Here is a 12,173-nt window from a genome sequence, read left to right as displayed (position 1 = left end):
CCCCACCGAGTAAACGGAGTAAAAAGTCAACAGGGGGCAGGAGGAAAATTAAACCGACGCATCTAGATTTCGGTAAAAAACATACACTCGTACCCCAACCTGGGAGGGATAACGAGAATGTTCCCACTGCTCTTCTCTCAAAGGTCTCTAGTTTAACTAGAGCCCCTATTCTAAGCACCCCAGTGGCTGATACATCTAACCCTCTTACAGCTATAGGGAGCTTAGAATCGCTATTGCGTTCTCTTTTACAGCCCATTAGCGATAGTCTGATAAAAGTAGAGAGCAGGCTCACCTTATTGGAAACAGCTTTTACTAATTTGAACATCATAGTTAGCATGCAATCAAATAATATGGGACCCTATCCCCCCGCAGGGAACCTTACCAAAAAGGGAGGTACGAGGGGTAACAATAAAGTCTCCCCCCAGAGAGTGACTACTGCCCCTCCTCTACAACCATTAATGGCTGTTTCAGACCATGTATCGCGCTGTAACACACCCAATAGGCCCAGAGAGACACTAAACTCTGCCTCTCAAAGTTCCCACCTGGGGATTATTGACGGCAACTTAGAAGCTGGTGGTATCCCCCCACCATCTCCGGGTCGGCCGGCCCCAAGTCCACGGAGACCAGACCTGCCACCAGAGGCAATAGTCTAACGGTGGTTTTAGCAGGTGCTCCCCGCTTAAGACCAGGGGAGAACGAGGATTACAAATCACTAAAACATAAGGTCATTAAATGGCTGAATTGGAATCGACCCCTACCGTCCCATTTTAATAGTGAGATTATTATGGTAAGAAGGGTCTCCTGGCTAGGCAAAACTAGGAAATCTATAATAGGGGACTGCATCCTGACAAGCTTTAAGGATCCGGGCACTGTGCGGCATATTTGCAAAGGAATAAATAGGTCATTGGATTCTACTATCCAGACCATGCCAGTATCCTTCTTCTTCCCCCCAACCCATATGTATCATACTCCGACATCAGATGAGTGGGTGAGGGTGGAACATAGACATAGGTATAGGGATCATGCACAACGTCCAAACTTTCAGGTGCTAGACAGGCCCTACTTCCATTTTAATCATTTTAATCGTTTTAACTGCCTGAATGGCTTGGATGGGGTCGATTGACTTTCTAGTGATAAACCAATGGCTGTGGATTGCGGTGCCTGCAGCTCTCTTAAGTTACCTACCTTGACTGCTGTTGTATTGGATGGGCCACTGAATAATCGGGCTGTTTTGGATAATTTATCGGCCCATAATGTTACCAACGCTCTTGGAAGTTCGATCAACACATCATCGGTGGAGATTGTTTGTAGCAGGCCTTCTGACCCACCGGCCCCTAGCGTCAGCACTACATTAGTATCTCCGATATTAGTGGGGCCTGGAACTACATTCTTCAATACTATCCGATTTCAACCTATGGCCATACAGCCTACTACTGACAAATCCCGAGCTGTATGTGAGGACGTAACATTAACGCCACAACCTAATTACAAGCAGACCACCAGTGTTAAACACCTAGGCAAGCAAAGTGGTTATGATCTGTCCATCCTTAGCTGGAATGTTGCAGGCATCGAATCAAGACTGTCTGACCCCCAGTGGGTCCAGCTATTGGATGGCAAAGATGTCATTATGTTTCAAGAGACTTGGGCTACAGGGAATGTGTACCTAGAGGGCTATCACTGTTTTAGTGTACCCGCCTCTAAGCCCGCCCATGGTCGAGCAATGGGAGGACTCTTTATAGGGATCAGAATATTGGCTGGCGGTACTTTTAAGGACCTATCACTGGGGAACCCAAATATCCAGGTCCTCGAGTATAAACGAAAGACCTTGATTTATTTAATCAATTTTTATAATAATGATTTTAATTCAATTCCAAATAGGAATTATGCAGCACTTTCTAATTTATTGGTACACCTTGATGCAAATATGAATATAGGCCCAGGCGAGAAGTCAGGGATCCTCATTGGGGGTGATTTCAATGCAAAAATTTCAAGTAAATACCATGCAGAGGACAAAAGCTGCTCCGATCTAGCAGATCGCAGAGGTATTGAGCTTGTTAAGATTTTAAACGACCACATTCTTAGTAATGTTATGGAAACAAGCCAATCCCCAGGACTGACTTACGCCCCCACGTTTAGAGGGAGAGATTCAAATTCAACGATTGATTTTATTTTCACATCCCCCCACTTAACAGACTGTGTTACTGACTCAAATGTGGTAGAGACCCTATATGGAGATCATAATCCTCTTACAGTCACCTTGTACTTGGGCCCCAGCCCAATATACGCTAAATTCAATGGCGCAAGAGATATCACGCCATCGGGAGACGGTCTTCGTCTTAAATGGAGGAGAATTGACTGTGAAGCCCTACTTGACCACGTGAAGAATGATCACCTAGCATTGGTAAACTCCTGTTTATCAATGGATGAAGATTGTCACAGAATAGTCGCCGATTTTGGGAAATTATGCGTGGCAATTAAAAATTATTTGTTAGTCCCTATACTCCCTGAGACGAAGGACCCTAGATGGTTCGATTCGGCTTGCTCTATGGCAAATAGGGAATTACGTAGGGTACTAACCACGAAACCAAGGAACACAGCGGAGGTACAAACAGCTAGGAAATTTTACAAACAAAAAATAGCTGAAAGGAAGGCGGCACTTCTGATGGAACAGTGGGAGGCCCTGGTTGATAGTGCCAATTTAAAGAGCAGCGGGCAATTCTGGCCCGCTGTTAGGAAAATGCGCGACATGGGTAAAAATGTATCCCCTATTGGCTGCAATATAACTGGCCCCACCTGGGAAGCCCACTTCTCCAACATTTATGCTGCTCCCGCTGAAGAAATAATTACCTTGGATTTGAAACAGTTGGGAGACTTACGGTTCGATCTCCCTGAGGTGACGACAGCCATTAGAGAGAGCCTAGGCAATAAGGCCCCTGGCCCAGACGGCCTACCGATAGATTTTATAAAACACAGCACAGACCTATGGGCACCAATTTTATATAACGTTTTTAACAGTATGACACGAGCATCCATCCCTGAGACATGGTCTCTTAGTATTATTGTTCCAATCTATAAAAAGGGCGATAGGTCAGACCCAGCAAACTACCGACCAATTTCGCTTTTAGACAATACTCTAAAAATACTTGGGCGAGTTATTTACAATAGGGTGGTAGAGTGGGCTGAAGATTCTGACCTATTGGATCCATGTCAGATGGGATTTAGGAGTGGGGTGGGCACGGTCGAACAATGCTTGAATTTAAAATTAATAATTGATAAGTATACCGTTGCCCGATCCTCTCCTATATATCTCGCTTTCATGGATCTTTCATCCGCATTTGACCTGGTAAACAGATCTAAACTGTGGTCAATGCTTCTCAGTTATGGACTGGACGAGCCCTTAGTACACTTCCTGGCATATCTCCATACCGATCTTAGGGCACAAGTTAGGATTGGGTCAGGAGGAGAAGTCTCCGGTGCTATAAAAATTGGCAGGGGGGTCAGACAGGGGTGCGTCTTAGCACCCCTGTTGTTCATCGTTTATATTAATGGCATAGCAAAGGCTCTAAAACAAGTAACCAGAGATGTCCCAACCATCCAGGGGCACCCCTTGCCAGTTCTATTATACGCAGATGATGCGGTCCTTATGGGCCGCACCCCTAATGCCCTCCGTGTGCTTGTGGAAAATTTTGTACATCATATGGAGGGCTTGGACCTGCGTGTGAACTTTAAAAAATCCTTTGTTATGTCATGCGGACCTGGTAAACGGAAACTTAACACTATCCATATCGGGTCTGACAAACTTGACTCCGTAAATTCTTTTATATATCTAGGGGTGGCCTTCGCTGCGAACAACTCGTGGAGTGGGCATTCCGCCCACGCCACGAGCAAGTTCTCGAAGGCCATTAACTCAATATTGAGTCTCCCACGCCCTAAGAAATTAGGTGCAACCAGTGCTATTTTAAAAATTTTTAAATTACAGTGCGTTCCTGTTGCCACCTACGGGGCCGAAGTTTGGGCTACTGCAAAAAATCCCGGCATCCAACGAGAAGAGACACGTTTTTGCAGAAAAGTTTTGGGTGCCCCAATTTCGTCCTCTGAATTTATCTGCCACAAAGAGCTAAACCTCCCTTACGTTTGTGATTTCATTAGAAGTAGACCAGTTCTATTCTGGTTGAGAATTTGGAGGAATAATGCAGCCTCGCTAACACAAGACATAATCAAAGACTGTCTTAAATGTGATCATGGGCTTTTAATCCCATGGTTAGCGGGAGTTTCAAAATCATTAAGCGCTGTGAATAAAGGTGATCTCTTTGTAGATCCCTCCAGTATTGGATGTCAAGACAAGGTAGAGGTCAGACAAGCATTATACGCACTTTATGAGGCAGAACGGCTGGAAAGGGAAACATTGAAAGCTACGGTTATTAGATATATTGAGAATGACCTGCCCAGGCAACCTCTCCCACTTTATCTTACTTTACCTATGACTAGTTGGGAGAGGTCTCTGTTATTTCGACTAAGGGCCGGTTCCATAAAATTCATGCTGGGTTTCCCTTTGGGTTACAATTTAATTACCGACTGTAACCCGTGCCCCTGTGATAGCACCAGTAAGCAGAATGAGTTGCACTTTTTATTCTTTTGTAAATTTTACTTAAAATATATTAACTGGTTTTTAACACCCTATTTTAGAAAACACAAACCCCTTTCCCTTATGGAGTCTTGTCAAATGTTACTCTCCCTGGACTCTGAGGAACTGATTTTTCGTACTGGCACCTTTTTAAGACTAATAATCCGTGCACGCAATATGATGGAAAATCCTTGAAAGATTGTTGTTTTAGTTCCTTATAAAATTTTTAGAGATATTGTGTTGATGATGAATTGTTTTTATGTCTGTACTTTTATGAATTCAAGTAATTCGAATAAAGGTCTTTTGAATTTGAATTTGAATTTGAATGTCCTGCATTGTCAATGCATTTGCGTTGTAAAACTTTCGTTGTAACAGCATGCGTTGTAACAGCATGCGTTGTAACGTCATACATCCACATTGACATATCTCTGTAAGCATTTGTAAGGATATGTGTCCATTTTCCAGTGTGTACCTTACACCTACTTTAGCTAAATGTGTTACAAATTCTGTTAGTGCTGTGTTTGCTTTCATGACTTGCACTTACACAGTTCCTACAAATGCATGGCACTTGGGCATGCTATTGGTTGTCCCTGATATACTTAATTCCACAGGTCATGTGCACATTGAGGTTTTAAGGCATGTGCAAAGTGGACTGTGGCCCAGGGCCCAATCCTCCCAGGGTTCCCACTGGCAGAGGCATACATATTCTGTAGGAAGTGTTTACAGTGTGCCCTATGAATGCTTATCACACAGATTATTTGTCATCCCATTTACTGGCATTGCCTTTTAATGTAGGTGATGTGTGAGAGACCAATACAGAGTTGTGGCAAAGAACGTAGGTTTGAGTTTCATGACACATCTCTACAGATGTATATTTGATATCACAACAGGCCTAGGATATGGGCAATGTGAGGCTGTGATATAGATTAATAGGTGTGAAATTGATGAGGAGGTGCTGCTGTGTGACACAATGCACACATCACTATCACTGATTATGAGATGTAAATACGTGTGTACAGTGTGCCTGTGCAGTGTCAGTGACCTGGCCAAAGAGGACATCATAGAGCTGTATTTGGGTCATACATTGAAAACAGTTTTGAACATGGTCCCACAAATTATGTATTGCCCAGGGACCCAACCCCGATGCCAGGTCCATGGCGAGGCATCTATTTGCTGAGGAGTCGATGGAAACAGGTAAGAGAATAGCTTATTGTCAGTTGCGTCTGTGACAGTGTCAGTTTTGGCGTTCATCAAACAGCAGCGGCAGGACGTGTACGATCGGCTCCATGGCACCACAGGACAAGTGGAGGTGAGTACAGGTGAGTGTTGGCCTTATATCCATTTAACAGACCATACCACTATCTGCACCTACGGAGATCGCTCAGAGCGTGCTGCGATTATTACTGCCATTTGAACGCCGCTTTCACGCGCAATTCGCGCTTTTAAAACAACCTGTTTTAGCTATTTTATTTAATTTGAGTTGTTTACCCTTGTTTTTAATTGACGCCCCTCACCTGAACAATAATTGTACAAGCACCGCATTTGGCGGGCCCTTGTCCTGGTAGTCAAAACTTGGCGGCCATCTTGGGTGAGTAGGACGCCTGATGGCGCCACTTTGCTTGACGGTCTAGACGTCACAATGATGCTAGACCTCTACTTAAGGGGGATAAACTAGGCGCTCGGCCATTTAACAGACCATACCACTATCTGCACCTACGGAGATCGCTCAGAGCGTGCTGCGATTATTACTGCCATTTGAACGCCACTTTCACGCGCAATTCGCGCTTTTAAAACAACCTGTTTAGCTATTTTATTTAATTTGAGTTGTTTACCCTTGTTTTTAATTGACGCCCCTCACCTGCACAATAATTGTACAAGCACCGCATTTGGCGGGCCCTTGTCCTGGTAGTCAAAACTCAGCGGCCATCTTGGGTGAGTAGGACGCCTGACGGCGCCACTTTGCTTGACGGTCTAGACGTCACAAGGACGCTAGACCTCTACTTAAGGGGGATAAACTAGGCGCTCGGCCATTTAACAGACCATACCACTATCTGCACCTACGGAGATCGCTCAGAGCGTGCTGCGATTATTACTGCCATTTGAACGCCGCTTTCACGCACAATTCGCGCTTTTAAAACAACCTGTTTAGCTATTTTATTTAATTTGAGTTGTTTACCCTTGTTTTTAATTGACGCCCCTCACCTGCACAATAATTGTACAAGCACCGCATTTGGCGGGCCCTTGTCCTGGTAGTCAAAACTCAGCGGCCATCTTGGGTGAGTAGGACGCCTGACGGCGCCACTTTGCTTGACGGTCTAGACGTCACAAGGACGCTAGACCTCTACTTAAGGGGGATAAACTAGGCGCTCGGCCATTTAACAGACCATACCACTATCTGCACCTACGGAGATCGCTCAGAGCGTGCTGCGATTATTACTGCCATTTGAACGCCGCTTTCACGCGCAATTCGCGCTTTTAAAACAACCTGTTTAGCTATTTTATTTAATTTGAGTTGTTTACCCTTGTTTTTAATTGACGCCCCTCACCTGCACAATAATTGTACAAGCACCGCATTTGGCGGGCCCTTGTCCTGGTAGTCAAAACTCGGCGGCCATCTTGGGTGAGTAGGACGCCTGACGGCGCCACTTTGCTTGACGGTCTAGACGTCACAAGGACGCTAGACCTCTACTTAAAGGGGTCACGCTAACGCCCAGCGGATACGCGCAGTGGATCACCGAACTTCCACCGGAGTTACGCCAGAGTTCAGCCCGTCTGTGCCCGTCCGTGCCAGACCGGGCCCAGGGGCCATGACTCTTACTACTAGCTCCTGTGGTAGTGTCTTCTATTCAGGTGAAGTTTTAGAATCCCTACGTCCCACTCCTCATACAAACTGTACTGTCTGCTCTCTCCCGACTCATAATTTTGAATGTGCTGGCTGTAGTTTTCTTACTGGCAGAATGTCCAATTGTAAAGCAATACGTCGTTCTCACACTCGTGGTAGACGGAGGAGATTGCATACACATCTTAACAGCTTTACATTCCAATTTTGGAGTATTAATTGCCAATCCCTCCCGAAACACAAACATCACATCTACGACTTCATTGTCGAAGAGCAGCCCGATGCGTTGTTCCTTACTGAAACTTGGCTTCAGGATTGTTCCGGTCCTGACACCGCCGTTGCTGTCCCTAACAACTATGTAATGGTGAGACTGGACAGAAACTCCGGAAAAGGGGGGGGATTGCCATAATTTTTAAGTCTACCTACACATGTAAGCTTGAAGCCCTTCCCATGTCTGGAAGTGAGACCACACTTTTTAAATTAGTCATCAATCCCCAATTCACTTTATCGGGCCTCCTGATCTACCGCCCTCCTGGCAATGCTCTTCCTTGGGTATCTTCACTAGCTGATACTATAGCTCCCCTACTCCTCAGGGCAGCCAATTTCACCATTCTTGGCGATCTCAACTTGCATCTTGAAGACCCACAGTGTACCACCAGCAAACGCTTTTTATCTGATCTGGAGGCTCTCAACCTTTCCCTGCTCAATGTTGGCCCCACTCACTCTGCTGGACACCAATTGGACCCCATTCTCTCTAATCTCTCCTTTGATTGCTCTCAGAGTGCTCGCCCTTTGGAGTGGTCCGATCATTTCGCAGTCCACTTCTCCTTACTCTATACCAAGAACCAGGAAAATAGTGGCCTCGACAAGGGTGCACCAACTCATTGTTGGGGTAAACTTGATATTAATAAGTTGAACCAGCACCTCTTGAATACCCGTCCTGAGGGATGCGAGGCTTCAGTTGCGGAGTTGAACACCGCTGTTTCCCACTGGCTTACTAACGCTGTAACTACCCTTCTCCCGCTCTCTTCGAAACATTCCAGGTCACACCGCCTTCCGGCACCATGGTTTTCCACCGACCTGAAGGCCTTGCGTACCAAATGCAAGGCCCTAGAACGGATATGGAGGCACTCTTACTCAGTCTCTCGGAAGACTGTATATAAAGAGGCTCTAAAGGAATACCACTCAAAATGTAAAATCGCGAGAGCTGCCTATACTGTGGATACAGTAACACAAGCTCAGAACTGTCCTCGCACTCTTTTCTCCATCGTCAAAAAATTGACAGGAGCGGACACTATCCCGACACCTCCAGTTTTAGAGGAGGCCCAGTGTAACTCTATTGCGAAATTTTTCATTTCCAAGGTTGAGCGCATATACGACGTTATGAGCACTCCCTTGAATGCAAAGGAACTTCATTCGGGACAGGTCGCAGGGACCGAACAGCCTCCTTCTACGGTGAAGGTAACGCACTGGCAATTGTTTGATGACACCTCGTTCTTCACCTGCTTAAGCAGTATAAGATCTGGCTCACCTCGTGATCCTGTACCTGCCAAAATCCTTAAATTGCTGGATCTTGAACCTCGACAGGTTCTTATGAGACTCCTAAATGCCTCATTACTTGAGTCCCATGTGCTACAGGATTGGAAGCACGCAATGGTCGTTCCTCTCCTAAAAAAAGCTGGAGCCGATGTGTCCAATCTAGCTAATTTCAGACCGATATCCTTGCTGCCTGTACTTTCCAAAGTGCTGGAAAGGCACGTTAACACTCAACTATACCATCTAGTGGAATCTTCGGGATTTTTACATCCATCCCAGTCTGGCTTTCTTGCTCACTACTCCACAGAGACCGCCCTTCTAGGGGTGACGGAGAGTTTAAGACACGGTATCGACCGCGGGGAAACATCTGCCCTCATCCTTTTGGATTTGAGCGCGGCGTTTGATTCCATGTCCCATTGCATTCTTTTGAACTCTCTTCGATCCCTGGGAGTGGACGGTCCGGCTTTGGCCTGATTTGCCTCCTTTTTAAGTGAGCGCACTTTCCAAGTCTTTTCCGCGAGAGCCACATCTTCCACTTGTCCATCGGCATATGGCGTTCCTCAGGGGTCCATACTCAGCCCTTTGTTGTTTAACATCTATGTGAGACCCCTGGCCTCCATTGCGGAGGACGCGGGGCTGACTATTTTTTCATACACCGATGACACCCAAATTGTTTTCTCCCTTTCCAGCAGCGAGAGCAACGATATATCGGCTCTGAAAATTGGACTGTCACGTATAGCTGAGTGGATGCAAAGGCATCTCCTCAAACTAAACGGTGACAAAACCGAAATTCTTATCTTAGGGAAGCATAAAGATCTATGGGGCCCTCAACATTGGCCTAGTGAGATGGGACCCCTTCCTCAGCCATCTTCTGTGGTTCGCAACCTCGGTTTTCTTATAGACGACAAATTCTCCATGAGACAGCAGGCCACAAAGGCGGCTGCCATATGCTTTGCCATCCTGCGATGGCTCCAGAAAATTCTTTGGATGCTGCCTCCTGCCACCAGGAGAACCGTTGTCCAGGCGTTAGTAACATCTCGCCTGGACTACGGAAATGTCCTCTATCTCGGCGCCGATGTGGCCACCGTAAACAAACTCCAGGTTGTTTAGAACTCGGCAGCCCGACTTCTCTGCAATATCCTGAGGAGATCATCGGCCACACAGGCTCTGCGCGATCTACATTGGCTCAGGATCCCCAGCCGCATTAATTTCAAAGCCATATGCTATCTTTTTTAAATCAAGCAGGGCTCGGCCCCAAAATACTTGCAAAGTCTGGTCCAACCCTACAAGCCTAGTCGCACACTTAGATCCTCTGTCAATTGCGACTTTATTGTCCCGCGATTCAAGCTTGTAAGGATGGGGGGACGGACCTTTTCCCATCTAGGTCCTAAATATTGGAACGCGTTACCCACCACTCTGAAAACGGAAACCAATTTCCTCATTTTTAGAAAAAAACTGAAAACTTTACTTTTCCAATGATCTTCATGCCGCCTTAGTTGATTCACGGTGCTGTCTGAGAGGTTTGTTTTCTCCTTGAGTCTATCCCTTGCGCCGGGAAACCCACTGCGGGTAGCTGATGCGCGTTATAAGTTTAAATAATAATAATAATAATATACCTCCCTTTCTGCCAGCTCAGATGTGGTGGTTGGACTGCCACATTCAGGTGGGCTGCAAGGCACCTTATAATGGGGCCGGTGGTAACACTGGCAGTCTGCCCTCCAACAGATGAATTGGCCTATCCTGCCTTTGCAATGATCGGGATTTCCTTGTGGTGGCGGCGGGACCATGATGGTCTTTTGTCTATGTAACCGCATGTGTTGTAGTGCAGCGGTCGAACCGCCAGTGGTGCAGCGGTGAATCTGACGGCGGTCCCAAGAACGCCAAACTTGTAATCAGGCCTGTAATCATTTGAATTTCCTTTTTTTCAACTGCCCATTGCCTCAGATCACTTAGCCAGTCCTTTTGTGGAGCGTATGCACAAATCTATGTTAGTGCTATTCAGCATTTAGAAAGAGTAAATGAGAGCACTATTGCTCTTTTTAGTTCTCTTCTACAGACAAAGACCTCATGTTATGAAAACGTTATAAATATATATACAAGAAAAGTTCAGTGTCAGCATTTTATCAGTCCCTTACAGTCAATAATGTTCATGCACTTTTTCATGGTTTGATATTGACTGTGTCATGTTTGCATCTCAAAAGTGACGCAAATCAGCGCAAAATCGTTTGTTTCCAATTTACTTTTCAGCAAAAAACTTGTTTGGCAATGAAACTTTACTTGAAAATAAAGCAAAGCAGCTGCATTACTTAGCACCAAGGGGACACTCCATGGGTGGTGCCTGAGGGTTCCCATGCAACCACCTATGTTTTTTTTATGCAAGACCCCATCTACTATAAACTGGAGACAGGATTTTTTTGTCAAAACATAACACCCATTTTATTAAGACACTATCAAGGAGAAATGCTTTTATTTCTCCGTTCTTTTCAGACTTGTACAGCACACAAATAGGGTGGGAAAAGTTTTAAAGTTAGTCTAAGCACAGTATTTTGCACTGGAAGGGTATCCTTCCTCTGCTAGTCTCACGCAGACACCCTTTCAAAATGCTGCAAAGGTGTGGTGCTTGGCAGCAAATTTCTTCACCGGCATTAGGGAGAGTGGAAAATAGAGCTATATCTCTATAATATGGTGCTTTGCTCTTATCTCCTTCTCAAGAAATGCAGCACAGCATTCTTGGCTACTGCGCTGCATGAGAATCTAGTAAAGCTATGCCTCAGTGTCCCATCACAGTTCCCATAGGTCAATATGCTTTTTGCTTCCCCCTCACCACCGTTGTCCTCAATCCCCTCCCTCTCACATCCTATTGTCCTGCTTCCTACCCTTCCTCCCCTCATTGTCCTTGCTGTCCTCTTCCCATTGATCTCATGCTCATCCATTGCCCACTTCTTGCTGCATTCATTTCTCTCTCTCACCCCATTATTTCCAATCCTCCCACTGCCCACCTCTCACGTTATGTGTAAACACCTCCCATATAATCAATGCCTTCCCCCTTCAATTTTTTAAAAATCCCAATTTGTTATAATGCAGTAAAGAACTTAGGGGTCTATTATTATTATTTGTCCGCCCGCCAATGCAACGGAGCACGGGACCAACCGCCGAAGTTGCAGCGGTCCACCA

The sequence above is a fragment of the Triturus cristatus genome, chromosome 5_1 (assembly GCF_964204655.1).
Source record: "Triturus cristatus chromosome 5_1, aTriCri1.1, whole genome shotgun sequence".
NCBI lineage: Eukaryota > Metazoa > Chordata > Amphibia > Caudata > Salamandridae > Triturus > Triturus cristatus.
The sequence above is the reverse complement of the archived record's forward strand: the minus strand, read 5'-3'. Positions refer to the sequence as shown.